This window comes from Micromys minutus, assembly GCF_963924665.1.
Source record: "Micromys minutus genome assembly, chromosome: 6".
Classification (NCBI taxonomy): domain Eukaryota; kingdom Metazoa; phylum Chordata; class Mammalia; order Rodentia; family Muridae; genus Micromys; species Micromys minutus.
In genome coordinates, this window is record NC_137975.1 from 70,797,482 (window position 1) to 70,814,190 (window position 16,709).

Below are 16,709 nucleotides of genomic sequence, written 5' to 3' on the forward strand. Positions count from 1 at the left end.
ACCCAACTATACTTCTTCTGAGAATATACACAAAAGATGGTCCAACATATCATAGGAACATGTGCTCCACTATGTTCATAGAATCCTCTTTTTTCAATTTTATTGGATATTCTCTGTATTTCAAATATTATATATACCCTCCCCCCAACTCCTCTCTGTCCTCCCCCTCAACTTGCTTCTATAAAGGTGCTCCTTCTCCCATTCACCCTCTCCACATCAGTGCCTTGCCTGTTAACAGTGTTTTTCTTCCCATGATGGTGAAGACCATTCATCTATTTCAGTCCTTTCTCCAGCTCTTTCGTTGGGGTCCCTGTGTTCAGCCTGATGCTTAGCTGCAAGCATCCTCATCTGTATCTATATGACTCTGGGAGAGACTCTGAGGAGACATCAATGTCTGGTTCCTGCCAGTAAACACTTCTTGGCATCAGCAATAGTGCATGAGTTTGGTAGCTGCATATGGGGTGGTTCTCCAGGTGAGGCAGTCTCTGTAGATTTTTTCTTCAATCCCTGCTCCTTTATTTGACCTTGTATTTCCTCCCCTGTTTTGCTCTCCTTTCTAAGAAGAACTAAGGCATCTACATTCTTGTCTTCTTTCTTTGTGAGCTTCATAAGTTCTGTAGATTCTTAGGTATTACTAGCTTTTTTGGGGGGGGGCTAGTATATGTTTATAAGTAAGTACATACCATGAGTGTTCTTTTATGACTAGGTTACCTCACTCAGGATGATAGCTTCAAGTTCCATCCATTTGCCTAGGAATTTCATGTACTCATTGTTTTTAATAGCTGAGTAGTACTTCATTATGTATATGTACCACAATTTCTGTATCTATTCCTCTGCTGAAGGACATCTGGGTTATTTCCAGCTTCTGTCTATTATAAAAAAGGCTGCTATGAACATTTTTGAGCATGTGCCCTTGTTAGTTGTTGGAACTACTTTTGGGTATATGCCCAGGAGTGGTATAGCTGGGTCCTAGGTAGGACTATGTTCAATTTTCTGAGGAACCTCCAGGCTGACTTCCAGAGAATGCTGAGAAAGGAATTAGACTCCTTATTCATAATAACTAGAAGCTGGAAACCACCCAGATGTCCCTCAACTGAAGAACCAATACAGAAAATGTGAAATACTGTTCAGCTATTTAAAATGAGGACATCATGAATTTTGCAGGTAAATGGATGAACCTAGAAAATATCCTGAGTGAGGTAACCCAGACCCGAAAGTACATACATGGATATTCGTCAAAAAGTACAGAATATCCGTGATACACCCATGGACCCTCAGAAGTTAAACAAAAAGAAGAGTCCAACTAAAGATGCTTAAATTCCACTTAGAAGGAGGAATAAAAATATCAGGGCAGGCAGAGAGAGGTACCTGGGTGGGAGATGGGAAAGGTAAAAGGGGGGGCAATATCAGATATGGGGGACAGGAGAGAAGCACTGAAGGCCAAGAAAATGAATAAAAGTAAGTAGCTTCTAGGGGTAGGAGGTTGGGGTGAGGGTAACTTCTAGAAAGTGCCAGAGACATGGGATGTGAGAGGCTCCCAGGACTCAATGGGAATTGAAGGAGCTGAAAGAAATGTCAACTCTATAGGAAGACCAGAAGTGTCAACTAACCTGGACCCTTAGGAGCTCCCAGAGACTAAGCCACCAACCAAAGATCAGACCTAAGCTGGTCTGAGGCCTTTGAAACTTATATAGCAGAGGACTGCCTTGTCTGACCTCTGTAGGAGAGGGTGTGCCTAATCATGTAGAGACTTGATGCCCTAGGGTAGCAGGATGCCCTGGGAAGGGGTCGACCTCTCAGAGGCAAACGGTACAGGGGATGGGACAAAGGACTCTGGGGGGGGGCAACATTTGGGAGTAATGAATTAAAAAATAAAATACTACCTTTACTAACAATAAAAAAAAATCTTAGACAGGAAGATCATGAAGTATCAGGCACAGGCACTGCACAGAGACTTAGTCATAAGATTCCATCCTTACAGGATGACTGGGTTGTCTACACTGGACATCAACTTCCACTGACTTAGTCTGTTACTTCTTTTCACTCCAGGCCATGTGAAAAATCAAGTCTTAAACCGAATCTCTACTACTGACAGATGAGTTGTGACCAATAAAACTCTTCCCCAAGGGTGAGCACTGACACAGGCTTGAGTTGCCGGAGAGAGAGAGAGCATTTGTTCTCTTCCAGATCTTATCAGAATTGAATACTATCCCTTTGGTACAAGTTAACCGCTGACACTTAAAATTTGTATACTCCCTTGAGCTTGTATTTCCAGGAGCTCAAAGAGTACACTTTTGACAACAGTTTGAAGGTGTTCAAAGTTTCATCCAGACGAGGCTCTGTCACAGGATGAGGGAATCAGAAGCCAATCGGTGATGGAGGATGTACCAGGCATTTCTGCATCTATTTTCTGTCCTGGACACCATTGCAGAGCTGTGAGGTCTATGGCACATGTCCACAGGAGGCTGATCCTTGAGCAGCACTTTTGCCTGTGCAGCTCAAACCCCAAGTCTCTTAAGTCATATCCTTGTAAGGAGTGGCTTTGCTACCTGAGGCTTTCAATGGTTTTAGAAAGGTCTAACTCTATCCTGGAGGCTTTGCTCTTTTTAACATTAGACCCTGGATCCCAGTGGAAAATATGTCTGTACTGAGTAAGACAGTGCTGGAAAAAGCAATCATCTCAACAGGCAAATTGACCAAGATGACGGAAATCAGAGAGAGAGACCAGCGTCTACAATAATCAAGAGTGGTTGGGGTGGTGTCTTCGTTAGGGTTTTATTGCTGTGAGGAGAAGCATGACTCCAACAACTCTTAAAAAGGAAACACGTAATTGTAGCTGGCTTACAGTTTCAAAGGTTTAGTCTGTTGTCATCATGGTGGGAAGCATGGCAGCATCCAGACATACATGGTGCTGGAGGAGCTGAGAGAACTACGTCTTAGCTGAAAGTGGCAGGAGAAAGTGTACCACACTGGGTATAGCTTGAGCATAGGAGACCTCAAAACTTGCCCCAGAGTGACACACTACCTCTCACAAGGCCACGCCTCCCAACAGCACCACTTCCTATGGACTAAGGACTGAAACGCATGAGTATGCAGAGACCATATCTATTCAGACCACCACAGATGGGGAACGGAGAGGATTCTGATACATCTCTACTGCGTGTGCTTCTGGGCGGCCTGCAACTATACAAAGGAAAGGTCAGTGAACTTATTCTGCCCCCATTAAATTACACAAGACCTCTACTCAAAAGGCAACTCAAACGAGGTATTTGTCATGTACTAAGAAAGTCACATAATATGAAAATAATTTACTATATAAGCAGAAACTTATTAATAATGAATTTCCTAATACGCTAAACTTACTAGCAGTAGTGGATCCAAAACTGCTTAGGAAACATTGTCCTGAGTAATGGTTTCTGGCCTCATTGGAAACCAGACAGGTCCAAGATCTCACTTTGCTGAAAGCATGACATTATGTTATGTAGCTTTTCCTTCTAAGAGTTTCCTCCTGGAGCGAGGAAGTGAATGAGAGAGACTCTGGAAGATAACTTTTGAAAGCCAAGGAACTCCTGAAATTGAAGAGGGTGAGAAGTTTAAAAAATTCATAGCCCTATCACCAGGGTTGTAAAAGCATAAGTTCTGGGAACGGGAGTGCGGGCCTTCTTGTCTGCATCGTCAGCAAGCTGCTCGCTCGGGGCGGGGGGGGGGGATGGGGGCAGAACACAATCTATAATAGGAGTCTTAGGCGGTGTTTCCCTGGGTGAGAAACAGCAGAGTCTGAGATAGATGCTGGGGTACACCGTCCCCTGCGTACACAGATGCCACTGGGGTACCGGGTCCCCAGTCCGAGGATTCAGGCAAGTTAGGGTGAGCAGAGCCTGCGGTATGGGTGGAATCAGGTTTGGTTCCAAGTGAGTGCGAAGACTAAGGAGCGGCAGGAAGACAGAAGGCCTTCTCTGGGAGATTTAGGCATGGCTCTTCATGACGAAGACCTCCCCCAAACCTCCTCTGTAATCGTTGATGAAGAGATGGCTCTTGCTTATCTAAACTCTTTTACTTGATGGCAAGTGTGAATGCATTCACTTTACTCCGGGTGAACCAGGGATTAAGTACCTTTTGCCAGAAGGAATGTTCAGGAAGGGAAGCTCATTGCCTGAGAACACCAGGTTTTTATACTCTGTGACTGATCACACCCCCCCCACCCAGTCATCTCAGTGGGGTGTCATGGTTACAAGTCCAGGTGGTTTGGCAAAGACTCGCTGGGGTCTGAGCCTGCTCAGTCTTACCAGTTCTTCCGTCTGGTGGCATGGTCCACTTGCCCTGGACGGGAGGCTCTTCAGCAGAGCTCAGTGCATGTCGTACACAGGAGCTCTAGTGAGGTAACTGCCCACCCCAGGGTAAGAGTCTAGTGGTATCGCCGTCTCAGAACCACCCACGCTCCTGTGGGCCACCACTGTAAGCTAACTGCTTCTCCAAGCAGGGCTTGGTGCCTGTTGTCGGTACCCTCTCTGGAACACACAGCCAGAGAAGTATCCGTGCAGAGAAATTCACTCAACCTAAAAGTAATTTATTGTTCTTTTACTTTCAACCAAATTTGACCTGCAGAATTATTCACCTTCTTCTTGTTTCATGACATATGACGTTGGTTATTTAATTATCTAGGAGTGAGATAGGGTCAGAGTATTCTATTTCTTTAAAAAACAACTGTTAATGCACCTCCATCTCACTATTCCCCCATCCCTTTGTATCTGCCCTCTACCCCTGCAACCTCCATGCCAAAAGAAAGCAAAAAGTAAAAAGGCAAATATGAAAAGAAAAGAAAAAACAGATAAAGAAAGCCATGTTATTGTCGAAACTGCAGAGTGTCACTGTGAATCATACAGTACACCCTTTTGCCCAGACAGCCATACCTGCACATACGTTCACTGGAATGAGTCGTTGGTCTGGTTTAAGGCCTCTGGCTTCTGCTACAATATCAATACTGAATCCTCACTGTGGCTCCTCTCAGATATCCTGTTGTTACCTTGTATTATGAAGATCCAGACGCTTTGTGTCTGCAAGACCAGCACCTTCATGTACCTCAGCAGTTAATAGGTTAACTAAAGCCCTGGATCTGGGCATAGATGGTAGCTAAGTTTGTCAGCCCATCAGCTCTCCTGTGCCTGTATCAGAGATAGTTCTCCTACTTTGCATAGGTGAAGGGTGGGGCCAGATCACCCGCCTCTTGCAATTGGCAAGGAGCTGGACTAGCTTGGGGTCCTTGGAGGGTTTAGGCTCTATTTTTTATCCTTTCTCTACCATTTTCCCTGCCAAGATGGTCATAGACTCTAATTAACCTTCTGAAATTGTAAGCCTCCAAAGGCTCTTCTATAAGTTGCCTTTGTCATTGTGACTTAACATAGCCACAGAAAAGTAGCTAAGACGTATCTCAGTAAGTGTGCTGATATGATAAATGTAACAAAAAGGAGATGGGATCTTATTGTGTAAATTATATGACAATTATAACCTAAAATGAGAAGAGTCAAACTTTATAAACATCTTGAAGCAGTAAACTATTGAACCTAGATAAATTGCAAAAGCTGACACCTAAACCTACCCAATAAGAATTCTGTGGGATTGCATCTTCTAGTACTATCAGAGGTTATACCCATAATGTCTCACCAACATGACTGCCCTAATGGGAGATGAACACGGATAACATTAATAAACTTGCCAAACTGAATGAGGGAAGCCTATAAGGCCTCAACACTAGCTAACTAACTACAGCCAACTAAGTAAACCTGGGAGCAGGGGAAGTGTTCCTCCCCAGAGAACAGCACATTGATTTGTTGTCCAGTACAGACTGCCGTGAAAAAGTACACATAGACTCCTTAACATCATATGGAGGCAACAGGTTATATTTACAAGTACATATATGTGCAATAACAATTAATGGCAAAACTCATGAATTTTAAGAGGGCAGAGAGGAGTATACGGGAGAGCTTAGAGAAAAGAGCAGGAAGGGAGAAGTGCTATAATTAAGCCATAATTACAAAAGTAAATAATAAAAAGAAGTCTTTATGGAGATGCGATAAATATATGAAGTATAAAATTAAATACTAAAATATTCATGTAACTCCAAAGAAGAAAAGCATAACTATGAAAAATATTAATATTGCACTAAATATAAGTGGTTTAATTGTGGCAATTTTTGGTATTCACAGATCATTATGCTTAATCTATACTCACCAAGAAATCTGTTTCCATGTTACGTTCTGTCCTACATGTACTTCATGCTTATGGTAACTAGTGGGATTTCAATGTATGCTATCAAACCTCTAAAAAAATTAAGTTTTTTTGAGTACTGACAAAAATATTTATATAGCATTATTCCAAAATGCCTTTTAAAATCTGTATATGTATCCCTCTTTTTTAAAAAATAAAGTTGTAAAAATAAATAAATAAATAAATAAATAAATAAATAAATAAATACACCAATTAAAAAATGCAGCTATCTGAGTGGATAAAGATTGTGACCTAAAAACCTGTTGGGTGCAAAAACTCACATCAAATATAATTATAGAGATTAAAAATAAATGGCATCTAAAGTTCAGCTGTAGAATGTTGGGTGTGTGTGTGTGTGTGTGTGTGTGTGTGTGAGAGAGAGAGAGAGAGAGATAATCTTCAAAAACTTGTCTTGAGAAAATGTAAATGATACCCAGAAGCTGCATAGGTCCCAAGGACCCCAATCAGATAAAATAACAAACCATAGGCAAATGAGCTCAAAGCTATCTGAAGGGTATGATTTAGCTGAATGAATTCTACCATCTTATATTTTCAAGGACCCCCATCTTGTACATTCAATATACAAGAATGACTTCCTTTTCTTAGCATTTGAGTAACATATAAGAAAAAATGGTGCTCTATTCAGCCTCCCTTTCTCAGTCACACCATGGTTTACCATCTTAGTAGAGCAAAATCTGTTTATCTCAGGCCACTTGGCTTCAGATGAAGTCACCTCTTTCCTGAAATTCATCATTACCATGCTCAATGTTCTTCTGTTAGCATAGACTCAGTACCCAATTCATCACTTTCATGTTCGCCTCCTTACCTTTCCTGGGCAGAGAGAGCTCAATATTAGCATTAGAGAACAGTCCTCTCTGCTTTTCCTCCTCATAAGAATGTAAGGGCCTGGCTACTGTAGTTCCGTGTGCATAGTTATCATCTGTGTCTGCTAGCAGTTTCTGTCTCTGATTTGCATTCAGATCTTGCCATCCTCACAAAAGAACCTCTGCTCACAAGTCGTTAATAGTGGAGTTCAAATAGAGGGCTCTCAGAATTCTGGGATAGTCATTCTGTGTACACTGATATGACAGAAATCGTCACACCAATCACAGTTAAAAAACTAAAAGGTTCAAATAATTTTGCAGATCCTATTGCTTTCCTGGATGGGCAAAGCAGTACATTATGGCTGAAGCCCGTATTGGAGAAAAACATTCACCTCAGTTGAGTAAGAGAGCAAATTGGGAAGAGGAATGGTTAGAGGTTCTGATGTCCCCTTCATGGGAAAACCTCCAATGACCTACATTCCTTCCAGAAAATTGTCTCCTAAAGTTTCCACAGCCCTTAAATAGTGCTTAAGGTCACAACCACACCTATTACATATAAAATTTTGGCCGTTATTCAAAATCCAATGTGTAGCATTCGGGTCTACTCTTCAGATAAGCAGCATTACCTCATATCCAGACACGCGGGCCACCTACGTTTACAAAGTTAAAAGATAGTAAATGGGGTTAATAAGTTTACCATCAGGTGCCTCTTGTCACTGTTAAAGAGCAACACTCCCCTGGCCTACATCATAAAATGTTCAGCTTTAAACCGTATTTCATCTAATTCACTTCAGCCAAACTTTTATTTCCTTCCTATGTGTTTGAAAATGACTTCCACTGTATTTTAGAAGTGTATTTTAGTTTTACAGTGTGGTCTTGACTTCTATCCCTTTTATTCTATCATATCATCATTCAAATGAAATCAGTCTTAAAGAAACAGTACATTAATGTAGAATTCTGTAGATAAACTTCAACTTGAAAGAAAGAATGCAAGTCCTCACTGCTCATCTCTTTTGTTCCCTAGAGCTATTCTAAGATTTTACCAGATTTCTTCCTTTTACTTTCTATCTTTTTAGTGATGCTATTATCTTCAAACTCTTCATGCTATGTGACACTGAAATCTTTTAAAATTTCTGTCTAAAAATACATAAAATACATGATTTTTATTTCTTTAAGATAATTTTTCACGTTGTGTTACTTTTGATGTATACTGCTAGTATTCTGAACTACAAGTAGCTGCCGCCCTTTTTATTTTATTTTATCTTTGATATTAAGTCAAATAACTTCATGGTTTTACTTGTGTTCCTAAAAAAATTAGTTTTGTGAGTGTGATTATATTAATCTTGTAGAACCCTGAGATTCTAAAATGTACTGAAGATACTGTTCCACAATCAATGTCTCATAATTAAGAACTAGTTATATTCAGGTTAAAAGAGATTTAAGTTAAGATACCAGATAAAAGATGCCCTCCAATTCAATGTACATCTTGTACTAAATCAAACAAACAAATGTACCCGAAAGCAAAGAACAGAGCAGACAATGCTTGGTGTCTCTCCATTCCATATGAGCTATTATTTTAACTAAGGCACCGTCATGCTCTTAGATCATGCCATCCTTATTTATTCAGTTGTGACGGTCTGACTTTCATGCCTACATATATTCAGCATACTTCATCTAGTATAAACAAGAAACCACTTTTGCCTCCAAAGGACTTGTACTTTAATGCCAAAGCTAACAATTGAAAGAGTGCAATGTTACATAAAAGATATACTAGGTGATATTATGGGCCTTAGTCAACCTTCCCTGGGCTCAGTTTCTACGTGCCAAAATAATTATCTCTTGATGCCAGGACAGCTGAATGAAACCATGCAGGTGAATGTCTAGAATACTAATTACCCCATTTCACTTCAAACCTCCAAGATTTACCAGTAGAACTTTCCATAAGATGGTGTAAAAGGCTGTTCTAGTCAACAATTGAGTTTACAGATGAAGTCTATTTTAACACATTTCCTATGAGAAGACAGGCAGGGGTTGTTGTTCCTGGAACAGAGCACAAAAGGAGCCCTCATGGCTTTATAATGCCTCAAAATGGCCAGTGTGTGCTGGGGAACTCTTTCTGTCTGTCCTAAGCTGACTTTCCAATTTCACCCCCTTTTCAACAAGTATAACAATTAAACTGCATGTATGTACTTGCGTACATACAACTCACACAGTGCACACACACACACACACACACACACACACACACACACACACATTGTACTTTTAGCATCTGTGCATCATTTTTTTCTCATCAAACTTGTTTTAATGGTTCTGAAAATTCTGTGACAGATTTTTGGTCAAGTTGTTTTCATTTAAAAGTACTAATTTTGAAAACTAATAACTTAAAACTATCACACACACATACACACACACACACACACACACTCACACACACACACACACACACACACACACACACACACACACACACACACACAATTATCCACAAAAAAATTCTTTCCTTCTGAAGGTTTTACAATGCATTGTTAATCATTAACCAGTCTTTTACTATTAAACTTAAATGGTCAATTGAGACAAACATTCTGAGACCGTTCTCCCACCACTGGTTAAGACTGGGGTGGCAGGTGTTAGGTATAATATTCATTTAGCCTTCTGAGCTTTCTGGACAGACTTGGTGACTTTTCAGATCCAGCAGCTTTTTTTGTTCACAGCTTTGATGACACCCACAGCAACTGTCAGCCTCATGTCACGAACCGAAAAACGACCAAGTGGAGGAAAGTCAGAGACGCTCTCAACACACATGGGCTTTCCAGGGACCATATCAACTATGGCAGCATCACCAGACTTCGAGGATTTGGGTCCATTCTCTAGCTTCTTACCAGAATGACAATCTTTTCTTTAAGCTTAGTAAACTTGCATGCTATGTGGGCTGTGTGACAATCCGGAACAGGAGCATAGCCTGCACTAATTTGTCCTGGATGGTTCAGGACAATCACCTGAGCAGTGAAGCCAGCTGCTTCCATTGGTGGGTCATTTTTGCTGTCACCAGCAACACTGTCATGTCTCACATCTTTGACAGACACGTTCTTTGCATTGAAATCCACATTGTCCCCAGGAAGGGCTTCACTCAAGCCTTCATGGTGCATTTCAACAGACTTGACTTCAGTTGTTACACTGACTGGAGCAAAGGTAACCACTGTGCCAGGTTTGAGAACACCAGTTTCCACACGGCCCATGGGGACAGTCCCAATATCCCCGATTTTATAGACAACCTGGAGGTCACAGTCACAGAGGTTTGTCAGTTGGACGAATTGGTGGAAGGATACTGTTCAAAGATTCCAGCAGCCTGGTGCTGCTGGCACTGCCATCTTTGCAGGTGACTTTCCATCCCTTGAACCATGGCATATTAGCACTTGGCTTCAGCATGTTGTCACCATTCCAACCAGAAATTGTCACAAATGCTACTGTGTCAGGGTTGTAGTCAATTTTCCTAATGCAAGTGCTGACTTCCTTAACGATTTCCTTGTATCTCTTCTGACTGTATGGTGGCTCGGTGGGGTTTATTTTGTTGACACCAACAATTAGCTGTTTCACGCCCAAGGTGAAAGCCTTGAAGAGCATGCTCACAGGTCTGCCCGTTCTTGGAGATACCAGCTTCAAATTCACCAACACCAGCAGCAACAATCAGGACAGCACAGTCAGCCTGAGATGTGCCAGTAATCATGTTTTTAATGAAGTCTCTGTGCCCTGGGGCATCAATGATAGTCACATAGTGTTTGCTGGTGTCAAATTTCCACAGGGAGATGTCAGTAGTGATACCACGCTCACGCTCAGCTTTAAGTTTGTGAAAGACCCAGGCATACTTGAAGGAGCCTTTTCCCATCTCGGCAGCCTCCTTCTCAAACTTTTTGATGCTTTGTTGATCCACCACATTTTTAGATCCTGGGTAGCCAGTTGTGATGGACTTTCCAGAATGTATGTGTCCAGTTATGATGGTGTTGATGTGACTCTTTTCCTTTCCCATTTTTGCTTTGAATTAGTGGTGGCTTTCTCAACACCTGTGCTCTGACGCCAACCCTATTGCAAAAAAACAAAAACGAAATCAAAGTGCATCCTTGCAATTTTAATTTCACTGTTCTTACTCAAGAGTGTTTTTTCTTTCTGGAGGAATCTCATCCAAATGTTATCCTGGGAAACTAAACCTGCTGGTCAATTCAATCATAAATCTTACCCATTTAACAGACCCCCAACCACTACACTTCAGCAGTGTCAAATGTATCTGGTCATCTTCATGTGTGAGGTCACAAGGGAAATTGTGTAGCTATGCAGAACATTTAGCAGAGTGCGTAGGATATGTTCGCTGTATGTTAAACATGAGAAGATACTACACAGCAAACATTTTAAATTCAGACCTACAGAAATCATGTTTAGCCATGTAATTATGTGATCTTATTGCTGGTTTTACCTTTTCCTGATATGTAATCGCATTCCTACAGTGACGCTTTAGTGGTTCACTTGTGTAGTGATATTTCAGTTTGCTTACATATGCTGTCAATGTGGGTACAACGTGAGGAACTCACCTCCCTGCTGTCAAAGATGTGCAATCTAGCGTATTCTCCAAGGAATGTCAAGCATACATTGTTCTCTCTAAGATATGGACTTAGAGAACTGATATATAGCTACAGATGCAAAGCTGAGAGTCCATTTATCCCCGTTGCTCCATCTTCTCTCAGGCACCTCTGATTCTAGTGCCTCACACAGACCTATCCTGTAAACCTTTCTGAAATATTCATGGTTGCTCAGAGACTGTTCCATTTAAGGTAGCCAAAGCCAGTTTGATTGCTCACATTCTTACAATCCTGAGTAACAAAGGGATTCTGAAAACAACCATGACAAATGAATAAGAAATCATGGTGTGTTACAGCTTGCTGAGTCAGCCATTGCTTGGACATGCCTCAGTGATCACTATGTAAAATCAGAGGTGTGATAATGAAGAAGTCACAAGGCCTACTCCATGAAATGCGTGTTGCGATCTCATGGTTGCTTTCTCTCTACACTTTGCCTTCCCCCAATGCTCTAACTCATGTTCTTCACAAAAGAAGAATAGAAGCAGAAAATGTATATCTCTAGAACATTCCAGGTTGCAGCCCCAATGTCCTTCAGTTCTTGAACCAAGTGCTAAATATTTCCATCTTTTTATTATTGATACTGACAAGTTCCTACTAGTTTATTTTCAGTACATCTTTATTTCTGTTGCACTAGACCTGAAGTTAATAAAGACTGTCTGTATCTTATTTTTCTCTCATTTCCTGTGCCCATGAAATTCTCTGTCCCATGCAAACTAGATACACTTCTCAGAATGGACTGTTCTTAAGCATGAATGTTGTATAGACATTGAATGTATGCAGGTACAAAGAATGACACAGTGCAAAGGTTATGAAAACCTTTTTATGTCTTCTAGGAGAAAGAGTTTCATATACGACATGTGACTAAGTAGTTCTGCTCGATAGAAATGGTTATGTGGTATATCTTAAGATTGTATTTTAGACATCATGGAATCAGTGAGAAACAGGTTGCTATGAACATTGTCTTGTGTATTACATTCATGTATGACAGTCTAAAAATGTTCTGTGTTGGAATGTTGGGTGTTGCTCAGCAGCAAAACCCTTGCTTGCTCTGCATAGACTGCATGTTTAAAGCCCATCTCTCTCTCTCTCTCTCTCTCTCTCTCTCTCTCTCTCTCTCTCTCTCTCTCTCTCTCTCTCTCTCTCACACACACACACACACACACACACACACGCACACACACACACACACACCCCAAAACACCAAGGTCTGTAAATAAGAATCATTCCTACTAGATCCTGGATTATTAGATTCTAGGGCAGAAATTGTGTGATCAATGAAACTTCCATTTTCATTGGAATTTATAGCCAATTCAAGGGAGGCTTAATTGAATATCTTGTGCTATATGTAAAACTAATAACTAAACTGACATGAAGTCCTGGAACTGCTCCACATAATGATAAAACTTATTCTCCCTCACAATTTTCTCTGAGTGAATTTAACACACACACACACACACACACACACACACACACACACACACACACACACAGAGAGAGAGAGACATCAGTGAATCAGAAGATAGTCAAATTTCAAACCAATTTACAAATTAATGTTCCTACAGGCAGAAATATATCAAGACTCCTCCCTTTTAGGAATATAAAAAGTGAGCCAGACTAAACAAAGGGGGCTGACAAAACCTTTAAGCATCAATTTGAAAATGCGTACGAATGCAATGTATCTTGACCATAGCCTTTCCTACTTCTTCCCTCAACCTTGCCCATAACCCTCCCAATACATTACCCTTCCTAACTTCATAGCTTGTTTAAAACACAAATCAAACCAATCCAAACCAAAATGCTGAGTCCAGTTAAGGGTAACACATGCACTACATGTATGTGAGGTCATCCACAGGACGGACAATCTACCAATAGCCATTCCCCATAAAGAAAAGTGGCTCTCCCTCCCACAGGATTTTATAGGCTTCAGATGCTGAGAGCCCCTCCCTACCCCATGGTGGAAGTGTTTCCATATTTGACCTTGTGTTAGTCTTGTTAATTCTTTTGTGGTAATAGGCAACACTTAGTTCACAGCACCATGCCACTCTCTACTTCTAATGCTACAAATCTCTTTCTACTTTTTCTTCTGAAGTATATCCCCTGCTTTGGAGAAATAGGGGTCTGTATAGATATTCCCTGTACAGCTTTATACCTTCAGTGTATTTCCGTACTGAATAGTTAGAAATGTGCATTAGCCATTAGCTCTGGAATAAAAAGTTGCTCTGACAAAGGTTGAAATATTTTAATACAAATCTCTGACAAACCAGAAATATTTTAATATAGTGCTATGAACAGCCCAAAATGGCCTCAGACTTACCCCAGAGCTAGAGAGGATCTTGAACTCCTAACCCTTCTGCCTTTATAGCCTATGATCTAGGATTGCAGGCATGTATCCCCCATCGTGTCAGATTAGCACTTCGTTTTTAGATCATAAAATAATGAACACCTTCTGATTTCCCATTTTCCTTATTATCCATTTTATCCATTGGTCACACTTCAATAAATGGTACTGTTCAGAAACAAGAGAACCTAAGATTCTTGCTATGCCTCTGCCAAAAATTATATATCTGAGTTCTGGGAATGAATAGATCTTTTCTAGATAATGCTTTTGCTTTTCTAGAATAAAAAAATACAAGAAATTTATACAGGGTCATCCCCCTGTGATTTAGTTTCAAAAATCTTTATCTAGAGGTTGACTGTGATAGACATCACATGTGTACAGACTTTTTGGTGTAAGAGTTACACTAGCTGAAGCTCACAGTGTGTTCTTTCTGATGCAATCCTCCCATGGCTCATCACTTGGTCTGTGAAACAAGAATGACTGTGATAGCACAAGAGTGGGTTCCTGCTCAGAGACACTTTGTCCCAGGCTGCTTTCCATCTCATCTGTTCGCTGCAGCAGCCTGAGAAGAAGCATCATCTGTTCCTTCAGTCACCCAGAAGCGTGGATGCTGAATGAGAGCAGAGACTTCTACTGCAGGACTAACCACCAAGTCATAATGATAATGATCAGCACATTGTTGTTGAAGAGTAAAGCTTATGAGCCCAAGGCCACACAACCATTTTCATCCCCAGGCAAGAACTGTGATTCAGAGAGCACTCAGTTCCTGGTGAAGAAGCCATACTGCTGGAATGACTGACTTGAAAGATTGCTTACTTCCATTTTCAGCTTGCCTAACTGAAAACTTAAATAAAAATATTGGCTGAAACTTATAAAAAGTAAAGGTCATCCAGAGATTGTCTCATTTGGGGATCCAACCCCTATACAGACACCAAACTCACATACTATTGAAGAAAAGCTTGCTGACAGGAGCCTGATATGGATGCCCCCTGAAAGGCTCTGTTCAGTGAGAGGAATGTCTTGAGTGATATATATTTATTCTCAAAATTATTTCGTTTAGCCGACCAAAATATCAGTATTCTTATAGCTGCCTCCAGAGAGGCTCTGCCAAAGCCTGAGAAATACAGATGTAGATGCTCACAGCCAATCATTGGACTGAGCACGGGGATCTCAATAGGGAAGTAAGAACATCCCCAACAAAGCAAAGGCCTTCTCCACTGCCCTGCACTGTCACCATGTCCCTTAAATATTATTTGTCCTGCTAAAATAAGTTTGTTGTGTCTGGCTTGAGGATGTTAAGCCCTCTGGGATCTTGCTAAAGATCTTGCCTCTCAGGAGTTCTTAGTTCTGAGCTGAATGATCTTTTAACCCATATGCTGGTAAATATCACATAGACAAAGGACTCAAAACAAAGACAAGGCTTCCACTAGCATGGGCTATTACCTTTCTAAGCAGAGTTGCGTTAGAAGGCTTGGTTCCTAGAAATAAAAAATGAGGCTACCTGTCATTTCTAGTCCTGTGTACTGTCAATGTCCTGCATGGAGAGATGGGTTTCCAGGCCAGTCTTCAGATCCTAGACTACATTTTAGCAATAGTAGGCTTGTTATCTGGATGGAATTTGAGAAGGTCATGAGCCTTATTCATAGTCTCAAAACTAGTAGTGTTCATAAGTCATTAACTCCTTACTCAATCCCTCTTGTCTTTCCACTGAACTCTGAAGAACACCCATGGTCTTTAAACTGGCTTTTTCCCAGAGCAAACTGGTTTTGCTGTTCTTGAGGCAGTTCATGTTTATTTGAAACTCTGTTCCCTGTTTCAACTGCTGCCTCCCCAATCCCTGACTACATCTTCTCTTCTTTGAATCTCACTCATTCTCATTCTTTGAAAAGCTGTCCTTCGGTATGAGTCACATAATCGTTCTTTTATTTTTTTATAGCACTTTTATGTACCGGCCAAGCAAAGGGATGGGGTCTCTAAGGTTACGAACCCATTGCCTGTGTATATCTTGGGTTCAGATGTGAACTTTGCATCTTAGAAGTCATGTTTTCTGAACCACCATTGCTTCTCCAGTACTGTTGCAGAGTAGCTGAACTTTCACCTTCACAAGTAAAGAAAATGTTAGCTTGTTTGTGAATACTTTTCAAATACATGAAACACAATATTTCTGTGCATATATATGTATTTACCTGATTTTACCTTCATCATGTCTGAAGCCCTGTGTAGAGAGTAAATGCAATCACCTTCATGTTACATCTTGGAAAGTCAACTCTATTAATGTCACACTAACATCCGTACTTAAATGAAAAAATTCATACTACAGGTAAAGAATTTCATGGAGAGAATTTCGTGTTGTTGGCAACTCTTAGTTGTCTCTTAGTAGATACTGAGACTTCCTAAGCTCTCTAGGCATTTAATGTGAAAGAAAATACACTAAGTATCTCTTTACTAACCATGTATCGAATTTCTATTTAGTTATCTTAAGGTGCTCTGCTGGCTAGTTTTGTGTCATCTTGACACAAGCTCACACTTTTTGGAAAAGGAAACCTCAATTAAGAAAATGTTCCTACAATATTATTCTGAGAGCAGACCTGTGGTACATTTTCTTGATAGATATTTGATATGAGAAGGCCAAGCTCACCATGGGATCATACC

The 16,709-nt window shown here is 40.7% G+C and overlaps 1 pseudogene across 1 annotated transcript; it reads right to left on the minus strand.

The window, feature by feature from the left end:
- Positions 1-9,731: 9,731 nt before the first annotated feature.
- Positions 9,732-11,115, minus strand: LOC308422147 (elongation factor 1-alpha 1-like; annotated as a pseudogene). The gene has a single exon. The product of its transcript is annotated as an elongation factor 1-alpha 1-like (transcript).
- Positions 11,116-16,709: the final 5,594 nt, after the last annotated feature.